Source organism: Plodia interpunctella, chromosome 22 (assembly GCF_027563975.2).
Source record: "Plodia interpunctella isolate USDA-ARS_2022_Savannah chromosome 22, ilPloInte3.2, whole genome shotgun sequence".
Classification (NCBI taxonomy): Eukaryota; Metazoa; Arthropoda; class Insecta; order Lepidoptera; family Pyralidae; genus Plodia; species Plodia interpunctella.
In genome coordinates, this window is record NC_071315.1 from 1,729,238 (window position 1) to 1,753,959 (window position 24,722).

General features: G+C 35.8%; 1 protein-coding gene across 3 annotated transcripts in view; it reads left to right on the plus strand.

Annotated features, from left to right (window-relative positions):
- The window catches only part of LOC128679690 (KH domain-containing, RNA-binding, signal transduction-associated protein 2-like), a 172,490-nt gene that overhangs the window by 34,001 nt on the left and 113,767 nt on the right, over positions 1–24,722 (plus strand). The window contains exons 1-2 of one of the 3 annotated variants that reach the window (XM_053762086.2): positions 12,433–12,619; positions 16,205–16,347. The exons of 1 other annotated variant lie outside the window; for it this stretch is intronic. The gene's annotated coding sequence lies outside the window, so the exon portion shown is untranslated. Of the gene's footprint in view, positions 1–12,432; positions 12,620–16,204; positions 16,348–24,722 lie in introns of those variants that run through there. One more of the 3 variants, XM_053762087.2, reaches the window with a different exon arrangement.

Genomic DNA, 24,722 nt, shown 5'->3' on the forward strand with positions numbered 1-24,722 from the left:
TAAAAATTAAAATTAAAATAAGAAATACTAAATTAATTTCTATAAAAAATTGACACTAAATCGCCGTCGTCGTGCGGTAAAGTTCCCAGAAGCGACATTTCCTCTTTGTATGGCCAAACTTAAACATTGGCCAAAATAGTCACCAGCCCTTGGGTCCCCTGAGACATCGACCAGGCGTGCAGAAATTTCTTATTCATTCATTCATTCATTCCTTCATTCAAAAATAAATTGACTCGAAAATTTTCAACTGTTTAGGATAAGCATAAGTAGGTACTTACCCATATGAAATTTAACTTTCAATATTTGATTACATGACATTAAAATAGATCTTGTCTGAATCTCAGTCTCTATATATCTCTGTATTTGTAGAAAGAAATATACTCGTGTGAAACCACAAGACTTTGTACAATTAAATTTCTCTAATAAATAATTATGACTCCTTACCAAAAATTGTTCGGCCACGCGAACGAAGTCGCAGGCATCTCCTAGTATAGTAATAAATGCAGTAAATTGCAGTCTTTATTCAATCAAGTCTTAGTTCAATTTTCAAAAAACAAAGTCACCCAACGTGTGTGTGGTGTGAATTATTTTCATTGACCAACTATTTTAATAGACAATTCATTTTGCTCGGTGGTTATTCATTTACTATATTAAACTACCTTTTGTCCGCGGTTTCGCCCGCGTGATTTCTAATGGGAGCAGTTATTTTTCTAGGATTGAAGGTAACCTATGTCCTTCTTCATACTTCCCACTACATGTATGCAGATATTCATGAAGATTGGTTGAATAGATAGAGCGTGAAGAGGTAACAAACTATTAATTAAGTATTGCTAATACTGGTGTCAGATTTTATTCGAGTTGCTTAAAGGCATCTGATATGTCTTTACGACTATCTACCGCCATCTAGTGGCAGGTAGTCGGGTGGTTGGCAGAGCATTTCGACCGCTGTGGCCGCGCTGTCATTACAATTTTTCAAAGTTTAACAAAGACAAAAATGAGTTTTACAATACCACTGTACATCAATTACTCTGTACTGTAGTAATGTCAATTTTATGAATGATTGATTTTGGAAATGATTCCTTCCTCAAGAAAATTGACGGATTGTAATGACCGCGCGGCCGCAGCGGTCGAAACGCTCTGCTCTGAACCACCCAGTCGCATACGCACTAGTGAACTAATCTGTCCACAAATGTGCAGGTTTCCTCACGATGTTTCCCTTCACTGGAACTTATGAAAACTACTATACATGAGTGAGATTGGTACTACACATTGACTAACGTAGCACGAGTAGAATTCGAACTAGAACCTGGAACCTTTCGATCACAGGCGGACGATCTTAACCATTGGGCCACCATCGCTTCATGTAAAAATGTAGATACAAACGCAAATAAAAGAACATTGCATGGTTTGAATGGTAGCTTTTATTTTACCGCAAGCAAAAACCAGCAACTATTTATTTGCCGAAACTACGCACACACTAGCGCCATCATATTTTATAACGATACATTGTGACAATAAATAAAACACCATAGGAGATTATGCTAAAAAGTATAAAGGATTTTATTAGATGACATGATAAATATTAGAAAAGACCTCCGTGGCCTAATGGTCAACGTGCCGGACTGCTAACCTGGAGGTCCCGGGTTCGATGCCCGGTTAGGTCGAAATGGAAAATGATATTTTCAGATCGATTTGGGCCTTGGATGTTTATCTATATATGTATATGTTATAGAATATAGTATCGTTGAGTTAGTATCCCATAACACAAGTCTCGAACTTACTTTGGGGCTAACTCAATCTGTGTGATTTGTCCCTATATATTTATTTATTTATAGTTTCCTAACAAACGAAATATTGTCACAATTCAAACATATCGAAGAACTGCCGCATAAAAAAATAGCTATCAAATAAACAAAAAAAAACCAGACACAGGCAGACAAACAGACACACTTAGCTGTCAAACTTATAATACCCCTCTTTTTGCGTCGGGGTTTAAAAAATGGAGGCCATCAAAATCCGTGTAGAAGGTTGTGACGTCCAGAGGAGACGTAAAATGTACTAGAGCGGGAACCATACATTCTACCTGTATGTATGTCTGTGCCAAATCGACAAAGCGTGTCTATTCGACCGTTCTTCGCAATTAGCTCCACTATACGTGACCAAATAGAGCTCAAAGCCTCTGAAAGCTACAAACTTGTGCTGCTGCACAAGTTGGTCGAAATTGAGTCTGAAATCAATCGATTGGTAGAAATTGGGACTAAATTTGGTCTTTGATTATCTACTAGGGGCCAGTCCCGGCTTCGTTCGCGTAAACTCATAGTAAATTATATGCCTATTTGATTCTATTTGATTCCTTTGATCGTTAGGAATCACACCATCTATTGGTGAAAACCGTACAAAATTAGTCTGGTAGTTTTATCGCGTTCATACAAACAGTCGCGACAGGGATACAAATACTTATATATATATATATTTCTCTCGAAAACCTAGTAAACTGCAAGTATTTCAGAAGGACAACTGCTGAGAAGAAATTCCGCTAAGAAACTCATTTAAACAATGCTATCATGTCAGAAGGGATCACCCCTAGATTATAGAAAAAAAAAATAAGGGCTCACTATTAAACTACACTATTAACAAGTATACAAAAAAAATTATGATCTTGACCGAGTGCTGATAAAAGAAAGATTAAAATGTTTGTTTGAAAATATCACCCCAATGGTCAGTTCTGTGTGTAAACATCTTAACGAACTATGAAATCTGATCCACGCTTCTAAACTTGTAGTTAAGGGTCAAAGTCTTTGTTCTTACGCTAAAACCCTTTTGTTGTGTATCTTGATAGTTTATACCAGTTTACAAAAGAGGCTTCGATTACTTTACACTTGTACAACTTGTGTACAAATTCTACTTATTTAAGCATTGAGATTGGGTTGCACCAGGCCAACTTTGACGTTAACTTTAACCTGCACTTCAATAATACAACGTAAGTCATTTTGTCTAAACGACGGTTCGACGCGCAGATTGAACTCTGTTGACTAGTGTAGAGGTGGTGTAATGGTTAAGACCCCCGCCTGAGGATCGAAAGGTCCCAGGTTCGAATCCTACTCGTGCCATATGAGTTTGTATACCAATCTGACTCATGTATAGTAGTTTTCATCGACCACCACTTGCTTCCGGTGAACGAAAAACATAATGATTGGATTTTAGATAACGCTTTAACATTCAGTCCGGTTACTGTACTATCACAATTTGTTTTTCTGTGAATAAAATTGAAATAAAATACCGCGTCTACTTGTATCTTTATGTCGCGGTAATAAAGGCCAGATTGCAATAAATTTGGGTAGGTTGAGAGACGCTATGTTCATTAGCACTACTACAATCACATTTTTATTAATAGCAAAAACTAAATATGCCACAGGAAATTATGTTATCCTTGTTTTATCGTTGTTATTTCATCCTATACCATTCATTTCATACAATTCATTCATTTGCCATCTCTGTCGGTCCTGGGCTAACTGCTTCACTTCAGACCAGGTCAGTCCGATCGCCTTGAGCTCCGCTGCAAGTGTGCATAGCCAAGATGCTTTCCTTACATATTATAAAAAGAAATCCCCCTGTCATGTCTGTCTGTATAAACTCGATAAGCTCAAAAACGATTGGACGGAATTTTGTACAGTTTTCAATAATTGATAGTGCGATTCTTGAGGAAGATATAGTCTCAGGTACGAACCTGAGATGCGCGGCTGGTACTAGATAAACGAATTTATTAGATACTACATTAATTTTGTACTAAAGAAAATGTAAACACAATTTACTACAAGGATTCATTTCATTTCAACTGATTCATAGTAACTTCTAACACGAAAACATCAGAATAATATACATGTCACGATTATTAATTAAAACTGTATTAACGTTAATTAGATACCTAGGTGGGATTACTTTTCTAATTATCATACTTGATGAGGTGTCCGCGGATTACGTGAGGTGTGCATAAATAAATACGAAGTAGACTTACTGCATTATATAATCATTGCATTATATAATCATATGATTATATAATGAAAGAGATGATATCATCTCTTTCATCTCTCTCGTTGAAGCCGAAGGCAGACACGGTCGTAAAGCAACCGAATCTTCAAAATTCTAAACGGAACCAGGGTTCCGTTTAGAATTTTGCGTCCGCATGCGCCAGGGCGCATGGCGTGGAGTAAAAAGAAAATTATTAGGACAAATCACATAGATGGAGCTCGCCCCAAAGTAAGTTCGAGACTTGTGTTATGGGATACTAACTCAACGATACTATATTTATTAACAAATACATACCTATATAGATAAACATCCAAGACTCGGGCCAATCAGAAAAATATCATTTTCTATCATGACGCGACCGGCGATCGAACCCTGGACCTCTCGGTTCAGAGGCAAACACTTTACCACTGCGCCACCGAGGTCGTCGTAAATGAATCTACTCAGATGATATGAGTATTCTATTTTATTTTCTGCAATATATATTTGCTCACTATTAATACTAGATGTTGCCCCGGCCTTCGCTTTCGTAGGAATTTTGATATAAAATATAGCCTATAGCCTAATCTTGGATAATGTACTTTTCCAAGGGTGAAAGAATTTTTGAAATCAGTTGGGTAGTTTCGAAGATTACTTGCCTCGAACATACAAACGCTTACCTCTTCATAATAATAGTATTAGATTTGTATAATGTTGTTTTGTATTGGATGTAAAATTTTAATGTTTCTAATTTTAAATAAAAGTAAAGCCTCTCGTCTTAGCTTAGGTTTCTTCCCAGACATAAAGTGTCGGAACCCAGAATTCGCTTTTCTACTTTTTCTCCTTCACTTCGCACCTAAAGAAGTAAAGAGTATTGCCTTAATTAAGCATTATCTATTATACCCAAATGTTTAAATTTCAGAAAAAAGTTCTTTATCAATAAGATAAGATTTTGTCCTAACGAAGCCTTTGTTTAAATTTCAGAAAAAATGTTCTTTGTCAATAACATTTTGTCCTAACGAAGCCTTTACACAAAAATAACAGTCTTTCTAATTTTAATCTAATTCTTTCCAAAATCCCCGAATAAATTATTACTTCTGTGTTACAACGCTGAATATTCATTTTGGAGAGCAGCTGACCCGATGGTCCTTCGGGCCGGGTGGTGGTCCTTCGAGTCGGATAAAACCTCCTATTCAATACAATGCGAGGGTATAATGGATGAATATGTAATGAATGTGTGTTCAAACATATCTTTCAATGGTATTTTATTAAATTTCAGATATGAATGCTAAAATATACTCGTGAATGTCTTTATTACCATTTTGTTTTGGGATATATGATTAGATTTCAAAATATTAGAAAATATTTTACTAGATTTATACCTAAACATAAATCTCTAAAAGGCGTAAGTTCGAATCTAAAAATGGCTTTATACACAATAATCGAAATAAAAAATGTGGCGTGTTGTTCCAGCCCAGGAATACTCCATATCCTCCAATGGATGTCGTACGAGGTGATCAAGGAACACATAGCCTAGACAGCTGATAAACAACAACAGCATTCCCAAGGAGGTTAAACATCAGTCAGTTGTATAATCACGGCCGAATTTTCAAAACTTCAAGGGTAGGTATATTTATATAACGCTGACCCTTAACTTCGCTGTGTCACCGCCTGGAATCCAACAAGGAAGATGCGGAGATGAAAAACAGTTAGGTATTTAATGCTGTAAGCTCGAAATAGACTGTCTAAATGTACCAAGGTACGCAGCGCGAATATTGAAAGGGCCAAAACTCGTAAAAATTGAAGGAATATGCCACATGCGTCAGTAATATCTACGTAAATTTTTCAATATCGTACACAACATTTATTGAATATTGTATATGGAAAATTTACCTGTGTTATGAATAGAGAATATCGAAAACTTTCTTCGACGATCATTCCTGTCCGATGCGTAACTCCTTCAGTTTTTATCCGTCGCATCTAAAACGTTCGACCATCTTAATGTGGTGCGTTTTGTTTAAATAATATTTTATTTCAACTTACTTTGCAGTCTATTATGGCGGCAGTGAAAAGTCGTGGAAATCTGTAGGAAATTCGATTCGTGCTCTCATTACTAGAAGGGCCGGTCGGACCCTAAAGATCGAATCTCCAATGTATTTGCATTGTAAGAACATTTAGGGTGTGGTGCAAGTCACATACTATTATGGTTAACGAATGATGAGTGAATGAATGAATAAATGAATGAATGAATGAATGAATGAATGAATGAATGAATGAAAGACTGAAAGCTTTATAAAAGACTAGTATGCTAGCAATCTATCACTACCATTCGATCCTGGAGAAAATAAAAACAATTGAACAATAATAGGATCGCAATCCGATCGGGCCGCGGGAGAACTGAAAGGCCATATGGCAAGCTATAAGCTATAAGCAATTCATGGCTCTGTCTACCCCACATAGAACTTAATACCGTATTTGTAGGTAACGCTACCCTTTAAACAAACAAGTAATAAATAAATTTAACAGTGAAAACTTGCAAAAGGCTTTATAGTTATTTATGTTTAATACTTATTAACTTGTTCAATAGCTGTAAATTTTCTTGAGAAACAAAATAAGATAAATAAAATATGACTAAACAGCCAGCAGTATTTTCGAGTGTGTTAATTCTAACATTGGCGTCAGGTTTTATTCCAGTCGCCTAAAGACAACTACTTACAGTCTAGGTACGTCTTAATAGTTGTGTGACGAGTATTGATCCTGTGCGATCTTACATCTCACATTATTGATGCGCGCGGGCCGTATTTAAGTAGGTCACCTGCATCAGCTGTTTTAGTTTACATTTTACTGTGAAAATACATCGACTATTGGGTCACAATCAAGCTCAAATCGAGGAAGGATTTGTCTAAATTAACTTGTGGTTTCAATAAACAACTATTGACGAACTATCCCTTCTTCATCACATCTCAACTTTACATCGAAAATGTATGGTGATCGTGCCGTTCACTAGGCCGTATCGTACAGATCCATTTCGTATTTTTATAGGCGAATTCCCGCTTCATCTCATACCTTAGTCCGCAACACCATCCTGTGTTGCTGAAAGAAAAATGAAAGCTAGAAAGCCGAAGGAATATAAATTGTTATCAATGTAAGTCATCATCATGCGTAGATAGATGTACCTCTGTCGGATGAGTTATGAATTACCGAGAATCGATATCATATTTGAACAAAGATTATTCGAAATGAGGACATGCTCGAAAAACTTTTTTAATTATAATTTACAAATTAAGAGGATCATCGAATTTCTCCGTCGAATATTTTTCATTATATTTCTCAATAATAAAAAGTTAATAAAAAAATAAATAATACGAACTAAAGCTATTTAGGTATTATATATAAGTGAGATTGGTATACAATTTGAAATATATATTTTTTTTGTTTTTATGTATTAACTTTTATTTTATGCTTTGGCATTTGCTACTGAGCTATATCCATAATGGTGCAACTGGCATTTTTCTTAAATAGGTATTGTAAAGTGTTATGTATGTATATTGTATATGAGTTTGGTACTTTTGCGCGCAAGACACATGCGCAAAAGACACTTGCGCGAAAAGAAACTTGCGTGCACGTTTCACGCAAGTCTCCTGTGATACGATTGTATGATATGTATGTACGAAATAATTTTTTTTTCTTTCTTATAAAATGCGAGTATATATTATATATGCAAGGAAAACCCTATTCGGCTTATCTGAAAAGCCTTTTGTATAAAAACATTAACCCAATGGGCGTATAAAACTGCCCCTTTTATAACCTGAGATCTTAAGGAAACAAAAATGGCTGGCTTCTGATCTTAAAATATCTTCTGCTATTTTAATGATCATGCGAGCCCATGTTAGATGAAACAGGGCCGTATTTAAGGAAGAACAGGTTAGGCTATGGCCCTGGGAACTCCTCGCCAAGGGGCGCCCATAGTGTATGTATCATATGCTTTATTAAATTTTGAATATAGTTATCATTGTCAACGGTCGCAGTCATCGAAATCGATGAGGAGGCAAATATATATACACTAGATGCGCCCCGGGGCTTCGCTCCCGTGGGAATTTCGTTATAAAAAGTATCCTATCTGTTATTTCAGATTATATTCTACCCGTGTACCAAATTTCATAACAATCCGTCCAGTAAATTTGCGCGAAAGAGTAACAAACATTGGTACACTCACAAATACATAATCACAAACTTTCGCATTTATAATAAGTATTATAGTAGGTAGGAAGTAGGATTTATCGGAATTTTGTACCAAAAATAGAATTTAATGCTTGATATTTTCCTTTGATCGTGTACAAAAGAAGCACAGCCATTCATTCTTTTATATGTATATTTAACTTAACACACGGCGCGTTTCAACAATAACTCTGATACCCCGAAACTCCTTACTTATATCTAAACCAAAAAAACGTTTTTATTCACAATAAAGCTTATCTTTTGTTCGTTGAAGCATGTTGAACATATCCGTGTGTAATCTGTAAGTCTTTTGTTAGAGGTGATTACTACCGGTGTGCCGATTGGGTGAGTATGAAGATTCAATTGCATTTCAATTATTTTTTTTATTGTATAGGTCTTAATACCAAACCCAACTAATATTTTAAATGCGAAAGTAAATATGTTTGTTTCTTAGCTCTTCACGCGTTATCTACTCATCCAATCTTCTTGAAATTTCGCATATATATAATTAAGAGTATGGAGAAGAACATGCGGTACCATTCATCCTGGAAAAAACTATTGTTCCTGTGGGATTTGCGAAAAACCTGTATTCTATTATAGGTGGCGCTGAATGCTATAAACTTTGCAATAAAACGCTAGATGGCATTGTGTGTATTTTAAAAGCGCTGTGGATATTTTATTTCTACCAATTTTTATCCCAATTCTATTTTAATATGAAGAAAAACCTGTTCCCGCGGGCATTTAAACGGACGAAGCCGCGATTAAACAGCTAGTTCACTAATATAGAAACAAATATGGATACTGATGGGCTTTGCAGTGGGAGAAGGGCTACGCTATGTTGCTTCCCGCTGTCTGTCTGTCCATAAGTATGCTTAGATCTTTAAAACTATGCAACGAATTTGGATGCCGTATTTTTTAGTAGATAGAGTGATTCGAGAGGAAGGTTGAAGTATATAATTTATTATGGTTTTACCCGAGCGTAGTCGGGACGGGCCACTAGTCCTAATTAATATTATAAATGTGAAAGTAAGTTTGTTCGTTCGTTTATTTGTTTGTTAAAATTTCGATGTATCTACCACGCTCTATCTACTCAACCAATCTTCTTGAAATGTATACATGTAGTTTGAAGTATGGAGAAGGACATAGGATACCATTCGTCCCGAAAGAAAAAAAATTACGCGGGCGTAGCTGTTGGCAAAGTCTAGTTTATTATAAATAAATTTCATTGTAATGTCTTCTTATTTTCGAGTTTATTATTGTGTAATTTTTGTTTATATTTTATATATATTAGCTATTTGAGTCCCACTGCTGGGCAAAAGTGTAATATATAATTAAAATATACATATTATGTTAGACCAGATAAAGAATTTTAGTAGAAAGTAATAGATATACTATTACAGTAAAATAAATAAATATAAATATATTAGAACAAATCACACAGATTGAGCTAGCTCCAAAGTAAGTTCCAGATTTGTGTTATGGGATACTAATTCAACGATACTATATTCTATAACATAAATAGATGAACATCCAAGACCCAGGTCAATCTGAAAAATATCATTTTCCATGTTGACCTGACCGGGGACCGAACCCGGGACCTCCGGTGTAACAGACTGGCATGGTGACCATTAGGCCACGGATGTCGTCAAAACACAAAGCAGTAGTAAACTAGTGACAAGCCAAGAAATGAATGCAATTTATAAAAATGTGTAAAAAAAATATAAAACCAAAATTTATCCGTGTATGTGTATCAGAAATCATGTCGACTATTCACAATCACAATTATTACTCACATATCTGACCTTATGTGACCTTTTCTTCCCTCATATTATATTGACACAGTTCCACTTTCAATATTTACCAGAAAAATCAACCTGTCCATTCCTTTTGAAAAGGGCTGACGGCTTGTAGCACCTCTCATAGATATACATCGGTGTAGACGCCGCATCTACGCGTTTCTGACACGTGGTTAGCCCTAGCATAGGACCATTATATATTCTACCGTGGACGTCTCTCTCTCTCTCTCTCTCTCTCTAATTCAAGCGATTTTCTGGCATTCCTAGCCGTTGATCGTCGGAGCCCAGGTCTGTTTTCCTACGTTTTTATTTTCACTTCGCGCGATCGGTATCTATAGCCTGTGTTAAATATCATAGTACTTACCTACCTATAATATGTATATAGATTACGCTGCACTTTTGACCAGAGCGAGCCAGTTACTCAATACATCATTAATTACGTTAATTATTGCCCGACATACAACTTACATACCTGTAAATTTAGTGATCTGTTTAGCTAGTAATTTCCGTGTTATACCTAAGTGACTTTGTATGCTTGTGTAGGATAATAAAATGGTGGTTGTGTTAAGACTTTGTTGACTTCTAATCAATATAATACTAATATAATCAATATAATAATAATACTTTTACCCAGATACACACACAATTCTATAATAGCTTTGGCAGCTGTGACATACCCAAGTAGGATTGGCGTCACGCAAAATTACAAGCTAATTTCCAAAATTGTAACGTTTATTTATTACTAGCGGCTCGTCCCGGCCTCGCTCGGGTTAAAACATAATGAATTATACGCCTAAACCTTCCTCGGGAATCACACTATCTATTGGTGAAAACCGCATGAAAATCCATGCAGTCGTTTTTGAGTTCATCGCGAACAGACAGACAGAGAGGTAGAGGACTTTGTTTTATAATATGTAAGGAAGCTGTGAGATCGACTTAAAAATAATAACGGTTACAAACTAGTTAAAAACAAGGTTTCACAGCCCCGAATGAAACCATAAATACGAGAGGATGAGATAGGAATCTCCACGAAATATTAAATTAATCGTGTAACTTTTTTGAACAATGGCTGTATTGTCAACGGCATTGGCTGTTTCGCCAACAAGGCCGAACTGTGTGAATTATAATTATTATTAAAATGGGATACAAATATACAGCGACTATACTTGACGACCTCGGTGGGGCAGTGGTAAAGTTCTTGCCTCTGAATCGAGAGGTCTCGGGTTCGATCCCCGGTCGGGTCATGATGGAAAATGATCTTTTTATGATTGGCCCCATTGTCTATATATATATTTGTTATAAAATATAGTATCGTTGAGTTAGTATCCCATAACACAAGTCTCGAACTTACTTTGGGGCTAGCTCAATCTGTGCGATTTGTCCTAATATATTTATTTATTTATATATATACAGCGCGCAGGGCCTTCGGTATTTAGGGTAATATAGATCTATGACACCACTCTATCATATTAAAATCGGTTCACAATACGTCGACAGCTTTGATTTGTTTGACTAGGGTCAGATTTAGTGAGGTGCAATCGTGAATTATGATACGAGTTCTGAATTGGGGGTGTTCATAACATGGGAGCAATGTTGACGTTTTCAGCTGTTCTATTTGACAATTTGATGTTTAATAAGTCAATTGTTTTATTTTTATTTGTTTAATAATCAAAATACTTTGTTTTTTCCTCAAGTTAGCTATTTGATTTTGTACGGAACCGCGGAATTTTGAAGTGAAAACTTCTTTAGCAGCGTTGTGCATTATTTGTGATGGGTAAAAAAATTAAACACGCGTCAGGACATGTGAATTGACCGAAAATTCGTGAGACGTCCAAAATGGACAACGCTAATATTCAAGTTTTCACTTCTGCCGGCTTCCGGGAGGGCAACACGTTTTTTTTTTCGCAATTTCGAGATTGCAATACAAAAAGTTGTTAAGTATGACAGCATAATATGAAAAGCATTTTGACAAAAGGATGTCAATGTTTAAAAAGTCACCCTGTTATGTCTGTGGCGGGCTCCGCTGAATCTGAAACATAAATAACTAATAATTCATAAACATTTTGTTATTGTAATATAAATATACTTACTTACATTTAATACAAAAATAAATAATAGCATTGTATAAAGTATTTACATATTAAAGTGGATACAATATAAATATACAAACAAATAATATTATATAACTTAATTATAAACACAGTTTAACATAAGGAAGTAACTAACTTAATATTGTATAGTGTAAACCACATTTACCATTCATCGATAGCGTGCATCGATAATTCCGACGCACTAGTCATAACGGGATATGTACGGGGGGACAGTCCTGCGCTCGCGCACCTCACCTGACCAGTACAGATTCACCTGAGACGCGGACCGCTCGCTAGTTGGCTACCCGCCCGCTTATGCTACAACAATAACTGACGCGACGCCATTACCGGCTCAGTTATCATTCTGCTTGAACTTTCCTTTACCTTCTTACGAACAATTTACTATTCTTGTGCTACGCTGTGAACTATTCTGCTTGTGCTGTGATTTCTCTCCACCTAATTCTTCCTGCTGCGTTCTTCTGCTTGTTGGAATAAAATTTGCATCGCAACGTGAGTTATATATTTCATTCGCTCCGCATCGACAAGAGAGAATTATAGTGGTAGGATACTTCACCGTCATCCTAACCTAACATGTTTAAAAATATTGTTTTTTGTTTGTCTGCGAAATGCATGTTGGAACTATAGGGCCCGCGGAACGAGAACCCGACTCACAGTTGATCGATAGGCAGTCGGTAAATAAATGCCGATTTTCCCGCTATCCATTACACGAATCTTCGACGACTGTCCGACGATTGATCGATTCGGTGGGTAATTATTTACTCTGTGTGCTATTAGGTTACCGATTGAAAAGTTTGCTCGAAAGTCCTGTATATTGGTTTGTTTGTCACACTTTCAAGGTTAAATTGCTCTGAGACTATTTTGATGTTTCGTATGTATCCTTACATTTGTAAAACAAAGTCCATTGCCGCGTCTGTCTGTTTGTTCGCGATAGACCCGAGTGGAAATATATGCTACTTTGTTTAAACGTGTACTAGTCTCATGGCTCAGAAATGGGGTATAGAAAATGCTGCGGCGATTAAGAAGACTAAGTTCGTTGCGCCGCCGCTTCGTGCGCTTAGAACTCTGATAGCTGAGGTAGTAATCCAGTGTTTAAGATATCTGTGGTCTTTGGATCCCCAGCAGACTCCTGACAGCTATATCGTCAACTTAGTAGCTATACTTAGAGCAGGCGGCCCGTCATTAAATCACAACTGAATTTTTATTTTTTACACTGAAACCGACTTCGCGGCATCACAGCCCCGAATGAAACAGAGTACACGCGAGTATTAGAGAGACAAAGGAAAGGAATTGAAAATCTAAAGGTGAGTTGCACCAGTCATCTTTCACGTCGACTGTGACCTGCGCGCCGCTGACGTTCAAACAAAATGACGTACCTACTTTGCGTAAACGCTAAAGTTAACGTCAGAGTTGAGTGGTGCAACCCACTCTAAGTTAACACTCAAAAATTAGTAAAAAAAACCGAAATCTGTTAAAATAAAAACAAAAAATAAATTTTACTGACAACTTTCTTCAATTGGCAAAGTACGCTGTCATAACGAACACCATATCAAAGGCCCTCGAAACCAGGGGGCTTACCATCATCTTTTAACGCGATCCACTTTACGACCTAAACTGATCTGCATCGCAAATTCGTACCATCAAGATGATATAACGATCCATTATAGGTAGTGACCAAAACAATACGCCAATTCGATTTCATTCACTCATTTTGCATACAATACCGTACCATGATGTGCATTGAGAACGTAAACTGGATCGCTTGGCTGTCAAAATTGGCGATTCAAAAAAAAAGTTACTATTTCAGATAGGTTTCCACGAAAGAAGTCCCACAGACTTGGCGCTACTGTCGCTGAAAACAACGATGTAGTCTATTTGTTATTGATAGTTCCGAATTTTGCCACGGAAACTCTTTCGTGGTACGGTTTTTATGTTCCGAACATTGTGTTTAGATGTTATGACCAACAAATTTTTAGTCTGCATAATATTGCATTTATTTCAATTTAAATATTTTATTTTATTGTTTTGTATTTACTATAGTCATGTAACATCTAGATAATAATATACATTTATATTATATGTTATATACATAATTTTAAGTAATAAAAAGGTGCGTATTGTTTGCCCAAAATGGTAAGAATTTCATATCGGAACGCAACTCTTGAAATGAGATGTAATATATCGACATCGTATAGCCTCATCTCTTTCTTACATTTGGCTACTGTCACTGGGGTTTACGATTCAGAGACATTTTTAATTTTTTAAATTGATTTCATTCACTCCTTACGATTCAAAAGCGACTTTATTAAGATAAGTTGGTGGTACCAAATAACGCGATTCATTTTAGGTTCCTTAACTGAACTGCCCTGCATTTGAATCATTGTGTAATAGTTGATGGTAGGCCCCCAGGCTCTGTCTGCCCCGCATGTGATAAAGACGTGATTCAGAAACAATACGCGCCTAACACATCCATTCACCATTGTTTGCAACCCGTTTTATTATACGGCGGTTCGACGATTACGTATATTGATAGCTGACAGACAGACAGACAGATTGCCTGACAAATAGATTGCCTGGTAAGTAACACTTCTATAGGCAATTTTTTCAATAAAATTGTCTGTGTATATCCAGCAATCTGCAATACTATCTCTTTGGTTAAACGGTGGTTGTCAAGTGGTTAAGACCGTCCGCCTGTGTTCGAAAGGTCACAGGTTCGAAACCTACTCGTGCCACATGAGTTTGTATACCAATCTGACTCATGTATAGTAGTTTTCATAGACCACCACTTGTTTCCGGTGAAGGAAAACATTGTAAAGAAACCTGAACACTGATTGACAGTCTGCTTGACTTGTGTGTATTCGATTACTTGCCATTAGACGGGGTTAGGTAGGCGTAAAAGTCATGTCAAATATCTTTAGGCGGTTTGAATACAACACACTCGAAAAAAAATAAAGACTGAAAGAGAACTGGACAATTTTTTCACTATTAAAGTTAATGTAAGTATATACGGATTTTTTCACTATTAAAGTTAATGTAAGTATATCTATTATAGGATAAAATAAAATTATTTTCTCATAATATGCTCAGTGCAGCCGATGTATTATATTGTTTCTCATAAGTATAATTATGAAACACAACATAATAAGGAACCAATAACGTTGTAGGAATGTAAAAATTTACAAGAAAGAAGTTCACTGTTAGCGCTGGCGGTGTGTCACATAAAACCAACTTCGTATTTGATCCCGAATCGAAAATTTACATCCATAGGAAATGAAAAACGAAATCGTCGGCTTTTTTTTTCTCTCTTTCGCCCTCTTTTACACGGAAATTCGCAGTTTAGTCTGTTCAGTCAGTTTGTGATAACAATTTATAGACTTTTTATGTTTTGATTTCCTTTTTAGAGCTCCGAAAATAAATAAAAAAAAAAACAAAAGAATAACAATCGAATCACTCGTGTTAATAGATCTATTTTCTGCGAAAACGTTGGATTGATTTTAAATTTTGTACACTTGAATCAGTCTTATTGGTCCGGCAATTTAGCGTTGTAGGGAAAGTGTGAGGCGACAAGGGAAATTCAGGGAAATTCGATGATAAAGTTAACAAAGTTTATTGCAAGATTTTACAGTACAGAGTATGAAGTATTTCGTAAAGAATATCTTTGTTTATGAGTTCGCCGCAGTCTATGGCTGCGCAGGGCTCCAGCTTAAACAAAGATATGAATAGTTTTACTAATATTATAAAGGTAAAACAATCGGTTCCCTTTGTGAGACCCACAAGTGGATGCCCGGAGGAGACCAAATATTTAGCCCTTTCAATATTACTAAGTCTCTAATTACAGGTAGGTTCAGCCCTGTGTGAGACCCACAAGTGGACGCCCGGAAGGTTACTGCACCTATATTAGGAATGCCTAGTCTCTAATAGATAACAATTCAAAATGCACACAGCGAAGTCATATTCTGGCGTGAGCGAAACCATAGCGCGTTCTAACTTCGTACAGCGCCATCTAGTGCTCGGTGTTGAACTTCATGTATGGTGTGACAGCGTCATTTTTTTAACAATTAAATGTATTTGTTTCAGGTACGTAGCTACTACAGGAGGAAGGCGCAAAGTGAAAAGGGGCTGGCAAAGAATTAATTCAGTGACTGCAATGCGCGTGTGACACCTCTGGTGTTACACACGTCCAGGCTTCGGTGACCGCTTGCCATCGGGTCGCTTGTTCAGTCAGTAGTATAAACACGTCCAGGCTTCGGTGATCGCTTGTTATCGGGTCGCTTGTTCAGTAGTATAATATATGTATAATCAATCAATGTTAATTCGCCTTATTTCTTTCTTTTCGAGTGTGTTATTGCTAATAGTGATATCTGATAGCTTATACGACTACTTACCGACATCTAGTGAGTATCTACTTACTATTTGGTATATATATTATGACGTATGTATACATGACGCGGTCATGAACCTGAAGTGGAACTGGGCAGGACAACTGGCACGTCGGCGTGACGGCAGGTGGAGTGATTGCTGACTGAATGATGGTTGGAGAGAGGTAGTATGAAGTACTTTGTAAAAAGGCATATTACAAGTCTGATGATTATGTGAACGACAATAATGTCTGGCCCAAGCATGGTGCAGTGTCCTCATAACATATGTAATTGATTTATGACATTATTACGTACGTTTTGTACATTTAGCTTTTTATTTGTGTGACATCATATATATATTTTTTTTTGTGTGACAATTTTCAATAATTTTATTGGAAATACAACTTTTATTTTATTTATTCATTCAACTTTTGACATTTTTAATAATGATGTAAATTCGTCAATCTAATTTTTAATATTGACGTCCTTGGAGAAAAGGCTGCGGTGAAGTTTGTTGCGCCGCTTCTTCTTCACCTTCGCGCTTTGGAAGCCGGCAGTAGACTTAGTTTTTTGACGTCAATAAGTGATGTATATCATCCTAAATTGAATAAAGAATTTTGAAATTGAATTTGAACTACTGTATACATACTAAATTTTCAAACAGCATACAGGTTTGCTCACGATGTTTTCCTTCAACGGAAAATAAATTTGGTCTACCAAACGCAGGGGGCACGAATAGGTTTCGAACCTTTCGATCACAGACCGACGGCCTTTAAACCACTAGACCATCGCCGCTTTAGGTTATATTTGACAAGTTTATTTGTTTGACAAATTAAAAAAAAAACTATTTTCAATATTAATCTAGCTACAACTTTTGAACGGCTGAACCGATTTTGATCAAACATATATAAGAACCACCGCGTAAAAATTAGCTATCAAATATAAAAAAAAAACCGCAAACAAATTGGTCCACAGACAGACAGACAGACTTAGCGGTGAAAACTTAGAAAACCTCTCTGTTTGCGACGGGGCTTAAAAAATAACTGAATGTGAATTAACCTTATATCAAATATTTCGTAATCGGTTTACGAGCTTTTCGTCGTCACGTGACGAATACAGCGCCCCAAAAATAATCTAAATAAGATCACGCCATTACTGCTTACATGCCATTCTCAGCATAAATATATAGGAATTCGTTCGTAATATTGAGTTTCGTTGTTCGTACAAAACGTTACCTTTTGCTTGTTGGCTCAGAGAAATGAATGGATTGGTTCTTGATAAATATTTTATTTATTTTTATTTATTTAGGGGCATATTTTAATTTGTGCTTGTTTAATCAGCACATAGTATGAAACAAAGTCGCTTCCCGCTGTATGTCTGTCCCTATGTAAATAGATTAAGACTTAGATCTTAAAACTTCCCAATGGATTTTTTTGCGGGTATTTTTAATAGATAGAGGGAATCAAGAGTAAGTTTTATATAAATAATATGAATAACATGCATAATATTGCACCTGTATGAAGCCGAGACAGGTCGCTAGTATTTATATACAATAATAAAATATATTAATAACCCCTCCATTCCATTTCTGTTCTTATCAATGGCCTTCAGCCATCCAGCATACATTACTCGGGACCATTCGCAAAATTTAAGTATGTATCGAATAAGTAAAATGTTTTCAGATCGTTACAAATTACCGAGAATGAAGGGAAGCCAATTAAATTGACTACACGCGGTATGTAAATAATAAGTTATGAGCGTACGCACGAAACAAACGCGTGCGAAGCCGCCGGCAAAAGCTAGTAAACAATAATATTAACACATAAATCAATTTTAAAATATCCAATTGAAATTTCGTAAATCAATTTTGTAACAGGTAATTTTGTTTCCAGATAAAAATGAAGCCAAATATTGATTGAGAGTAGCAACATCCAAGATTAGGCTAAAAATATTTTTATGCTAATAACTAAAACGTGAGAGGCGGAGAATTAACTCCTACCTAAAACAATAGGTGGTGTATACATGCGTATAATAGCCGTAGTGGTGTAATGGTTAAGACGCCCGCCTGTGGATCGAAAGGTCCCAGGTTCGAATCCTACTCGTGCCACATGAGTTTGTATACCAAATTGACTCATGTATAGTTACGAGTAGTTTTCATCGACCACCACTTGCTTCCGGTGAAGGAAAACATCGTGAGGAAACCTGCACACTGGTTGATTATTATTAACTTGTGTGTGAAATGGAGAAGGCAATGGCAAACCACCATTGCCTTCTCCATTTTATTAATAACGCCAAGTGTGTTTCATTCCACGTAATAATCACGTCCCTCAGCCATGAGAAATACGATTACGAAGAAGAAACAAAAGGTAGGTACTGAACCATAAAGCAAAGCGTAGTGAATGAATGTTTGTGAATTTACTAAATTAGTGTTCAGTACAGTCAACAACACATCAAGTTACCCTGCGTGAAACTCTATGGCGCAGTAATAGCAACGAGTTTGCAATGAATTTTGATAGGTTGATGTGCTAGGTAAAAGAAAGATATTTTTAATGATCAATACGTTTAGAAAACAAGTAAAATATACATAAGATTAAATACTAGATTTTTTTTATTAGAATTATTTCATTTATTTTCTTTTTCTATACCCCAAATTTGTGTGTGTTCCCATTTAAGCGAATCCTGGGGCATAGTTTAGTTATCAAAAGACGATGAGTTAGCGTCCTGTCATGTCACATGATTTCTATCAAAAAGGGACGAATGTAATTTTACTGAAATTGCCTCTCAAATTGGACTCACACCAAACCAAACTTCATATAATATATTGCCATTTTTACTGAGAGTACTATAACAAAGTGGTACTTATAACAAAATTAAGAATATTTTTGAGACATATAGAATAGGGTAGTTGAAAAAGAATTGTAACAAATATGTTTCATCTAGATAAGATGTATTAAATCATTGACCGAGCGAGCGAATAATATATATATTTATTTATGTAGGTATGTATGTTTGTAACGCGATAACTTTCGAACCGTCGGTCTGATTTTGATGCAATTTAAAAGGTATATAGGATCTGTCAATGGAATTTTTAAGTTCGTGGGGCATCAAAATCGATTAAGTCGTTTTTGAAATATTCACAATATTGTAAAAATTTATTGTGTTCACGAGGTCCAAGTTCGCGGCGGACAACTAGTAAAAATAACAAAACGGTAATAAATATAACAAATCGGTCGAATTAACAGAAGTAGGTAGTAAAGCGTTATTTCAACCGCCATTATTACAAACGGTGGGTTCGCAATAGGTATAATTTTTGTCAAATGACAAGAAGAAAAATGGTTAAAGGTCATTTTCTACATTGTCCGTGTCTATCCCTCGTAGGGGACGACACCCACAATGGGTTCAATTGTTCCCGTAACATCTGCTTTGGGTCTATAATGTGGCAATTTTGAGGAAAAAATATCTAATAAATAAGAAAAGTTACCACAAACTCCTGGTCTAATGGAAGAGATAACAATTTAAATATTTAGATATTAATAAATTGTTTAAAATACTAGCGGCCCGCCCCGGTTTCGCTCGGGTAAAAACATAATAAATTATACCCCTAAACCATCCTCAGGAATCCCTCTATGTATTGGTGAAAACCGCATGAAAATCATGGAATTAGTTTTTGGGTTTATCACAAACTGCAGACAGGCGCGGTAGAGGACTTGTAAGGATTATAGATTTTTTTTAATTCTTACTCTATTAAGTAATGTTTCTTCATCTTCATCGCCCTGAATTATTTTTTTATTGTAAAGATGTTACTTACACAAAATGGCGTACATTGCGTTTTTCTGCGCAGTTTAAAGTTACCGACAAAGTTGACTGGTTCAAATCAATCTTTTTGTCTTAAGTCAATGTTTAACGTCATTAACTCATGTATTGTGGGTACTCGGTGGCGCAGTGGTAAAGTTCTTGCCACTGAACCGAGAGGTCCCGGGTTCGATCCCCGGTCGGGTCATGATGGAAAACGATCTTTTTCTGATTGGCCCGGGTCTTGGATATTTATCTATATATGTATTTGTTATAAAATATAGTATCGTTGAGTTAGTATCCCATAACACAAGTCTCGAACTTACTTTGGGGCTAGCTCAATATGTGTGGTTTGTCCTCATTTATTTATTTATTTATTGTCTCTAGTTTCTTTCAAACTTATTTAAAATACATAAACTATAAGCAAGTAGAATTAAATTACACACAATTATAGTACTCTCAACAGCGTGTTTTGTGCGAAATTTCTCGGAAAATGCTCCGCTTTAGCGGGAACCACATGGAAATTCTACTATTTAGCATATTCTGATTATTTCACGTGCATAAATTGACGTACATTAACGCAACGAAATATTATGTTGTCTGTGTAAAATGCACAAAAAGATATGCTCGTTACCCATAATGCCGTTCAAAGCAACAATTCTAATATCCGTTCATATAATTCTGTACTTTTTATGTGCGGTGCGATTTGAGGAATATTAAAATATATTTTCCGTTGTGGTCCTCGAAATTTGTCACTAAAGTAAGCTAGTCTAGCCATCTAGCTGAATCGATCTCCTAAACAACCAAGACCTATGTCAATCAGAATAATGTTACGAGTTTATTTGTTAAACAAATTAAAAAAAACACCGACTTTCAATACTAAACCGATATCAAGGCTAAACCGATTTTGATTAAACATATCTAAGAAACACCGCACAAAAATTTCAAAATGTATGTAATCGGTTCACCCTTTGATGAGCAACGGTGCCACGTACACAGAGAGACAGACGACAGACAGGCAGATATATTTAGTGGTCAAACTTATAATACCCCTCTTTTTGCGTCGGGGGTTAAAAAGTAATTTTCTATTTTGACCTGACCAGAGTTTGAACCCGGAACTTCCGGTGTAGCAGTCCGGCCTGATGACCATTAGGTTACAGAGATCGTGAAAGTTGGTATGGAAATTTATCTAGATAGTTTTGAAGTGAAATTTCTTTAGCGGCGTTGTACACCTTTTGTGATGGGTAAAAAATTTTAAACTCGCGTCATAAAACAAAATTCAAAAACGCACAACGTTGACATTCAAGTTTTCACTTCTGCCGCCACTACCGCAGTACCGTTTTTTCCGCTGTGAAGTCGCGGGCAACATCTATTATCAAGAAAACACGAGTGATGTCGGCATTGAGGCCCATTGGAGCCTGCATCCGTCTTCTACTCGGCTGAAAACACAATTGTCTTTATCTAACCTAGTTTCGTTTTAAAATCAGGTGACATGTTAACACATTAAATATTTTTATTATTAGCGGTCCGTTCCGGCTTCACTCGGGTAAATCCATAAACCTTTGAATCAATGTATCTACATAAAAACTCGAATTAAAATCAGTTGCATAGTTTTAAAGATCTAAGCTTACACGTAGATACAGACAAACAGACAGACAGACAGCGGGAAGCGACTTTGTTTTTAACCTATGCAAGTAAGTAGTGAATTGTAATGATTTAATAGTAAGACCTTGTTTTATACTTTAAATAATTTAATTTAGTTGTTGCGGGGGCTTCGCTCCCGTGGGAATTTCGGGATAAAAAGTACCCAATGTGTATTCCTGGTTATATTCTACCCGTGTAACAAATTTCATAATAATCCGTACAAGTAGATTTTGCTTCTGATTTTACTTATATACAAATGCATATAGGTAGGTATAGATAAACATCCAAGACCCGGGCCAATCAGAAAAATATCATTTTCCATCATGAGCCGACCAGGGTTCAGAGGCAAGCACTTTACCACTGCACCACCAAGGTCGTCAAATCAAAAGCAATTTTAAAAGGAATAATTTCAGAATATTCCAGAACTTGAACAAAAAAAAACATTAATTGTCTCACGACATCCCGTTTGACCATAGTATTGGATTCCAACGTGATAAAACGAACGACATTAGACGTAACAAACTATTTTGTTATTTAAAAATCTCGTTAAAAATGATTGGGACCCGCTGTGCTGAATGGTTGATTTTAAATTGGATTCTCTTTTGAATAAAATCACTGGCATGCTTTTGCGGATGTTTTGCAAGTCAATCTATTCCGTACTAGCCGCGGTTTCGCTTTCCGCTTAAATGCCTTCGGGATCAGTTTTTCTTTGCATTAAAATGGGATTGGGAGATCTGGAATAAAATACTCATAGCGCATTTGAAATACACACAACACCATCTAGTGGTTTTATTGCAAAATTATAAAACGTGCATTTAGCGCCACCTGCAATAGAATACAGGTTTATCGTAAATCCCCGCGAGAACAATAGTTTTTCCAAGATGAAAGTTACCCTATGTCCTTCTCTATACTCTTATATGCGAAATTTCATGAAGATTGGTTGAGTAGATTACGCTCGAAGAGGTAACAAACAAACAAACAAACTATTAAATAGTTGGAATAAGCTTTTGTTTATTTGTCCTTCTTTTATGCCATAACGGAAAATTTAAGCGATTTTTGTTGTGGAGATAGTATAGGGCCGGAGAGTGACAATAGGCTACCTTAAAAACGCATGCAGACACGGGAGCAGTAGCTTGTATGGATGTGAGTTACGTTGTTAGGATGTATAATACTCAAACACACAAAATCTACTTGAAGAATTTTGATGACACTTGACATATAGGTAGAATATATCTAACCTTAAAATACACGCTGAGTACTTTTTATGACATCTTAAAATAATTACTAAATATTATATAAAACAAGTCGCCCATAATATCTGTCTGTTTTAAGCTTCCTTTTTTAAACTTCGCAACCGATTTTGATGCAGTTTTGACCTTTATTTACACAATTTATTTCCGAAGGTATATGGACCTCGTGCGAAGACGGCCGCTTATCTCGATTTCCGAATAAAGAAGTAAGACCAAATGTATAATATTAGTACATAATGTTAGCATTTCATCAAATTGTTGAATCTACATTTGTAAAATGAAATACTTCTCTTTTAATACATTTATCACAAAATCAACACTCTTTTTTCTTAACAAAATCAGTGTTTTTTTTTAGCGCGCGCGGCAAGACTGACGTCCCAACTTTTTTAAAAATTTTCCTCGTGACTGCCATAAGCAAAGGAATCAATAATCTGACAGCCTCAATGTTTAAGAATGTAAATGTCATAATATAATCATGTGTATGAAAATAAACAAGCTAACAATAAATATTGTAGTTGAAACTTTGACTGAAACAATGAAAACCTAGTTGAAATACAAAACAAATAAATTTAATACTGCAATTGATCAATAAAACATATATTTCGGTCACTTTTATTGCTAAATACCAAATGGTTCAACATTTTACGTTGCCCATAAAATGCATAGTCGTTGGACATTTACCAGAATCCACAAGAATCAGTTATTCTTGGGTTTGCAAAAACATCGTAAAAATTAGTGCTAACCCGTGAGGGGTAAGTTTAGAACCTAAGTTGGGTTATTTACGTGTCCAAAGTTGTAAAATTCTACTAATATTATAAATACGAAAGTTTGTGTATGTTTGTATGTTTGTTGGAATAACACATATGTAGGCTTCTTTTTATCCCGAAATTCCCACGGGAGCGAAGCTCCAGGGCGCAACTAGTATACAACATAACATTATATAACATTTCAGTTCAATATATTAATATATTTATTTCTGTTCAAATTAAAATGACTAAATGAGTTTTTAATTCTTGCCATCCAAAGTAATTAAACTATACAAATGTTGAACTTGATATGTTTTATTGAAATAACATAAATTGACAACGGGCCGCAACATATGAATAAAAATTACATCAACTTTACACAATTCCCGTTATATTACAAACAGCTGAATAAACGTCCAAATAGAGTTTAAAAAAAAACACAGAAACACCAGACAAACACATTAATTTACATTCTCTCTAGAACAAACAAAAAAGAAAAACATCAGTATTGCCCTTGCCAAATAAAAAGTTTTACGATGGTCGCACTTTGGCGTAGCCATTTGTTTTTTTACTCCCTGCTTTTTAGGGAAAGGCCTAGTAAGGGGTATTTTTATACATTCGCCATTTTGTGTCGGTTAATATATTTATACTGTTAGAAGTTAATGCAAATCTTTAACAACTCCGAGGGTCTATTATTTATACTATAAAACTATAAGCGTGTGTAATTCTTGTTTAGTTTATTATTAGGATGTTAGGCTGTAAAAAAGTAGCATGTCATGCTTTTTTACAGCCTAACATCCTAATA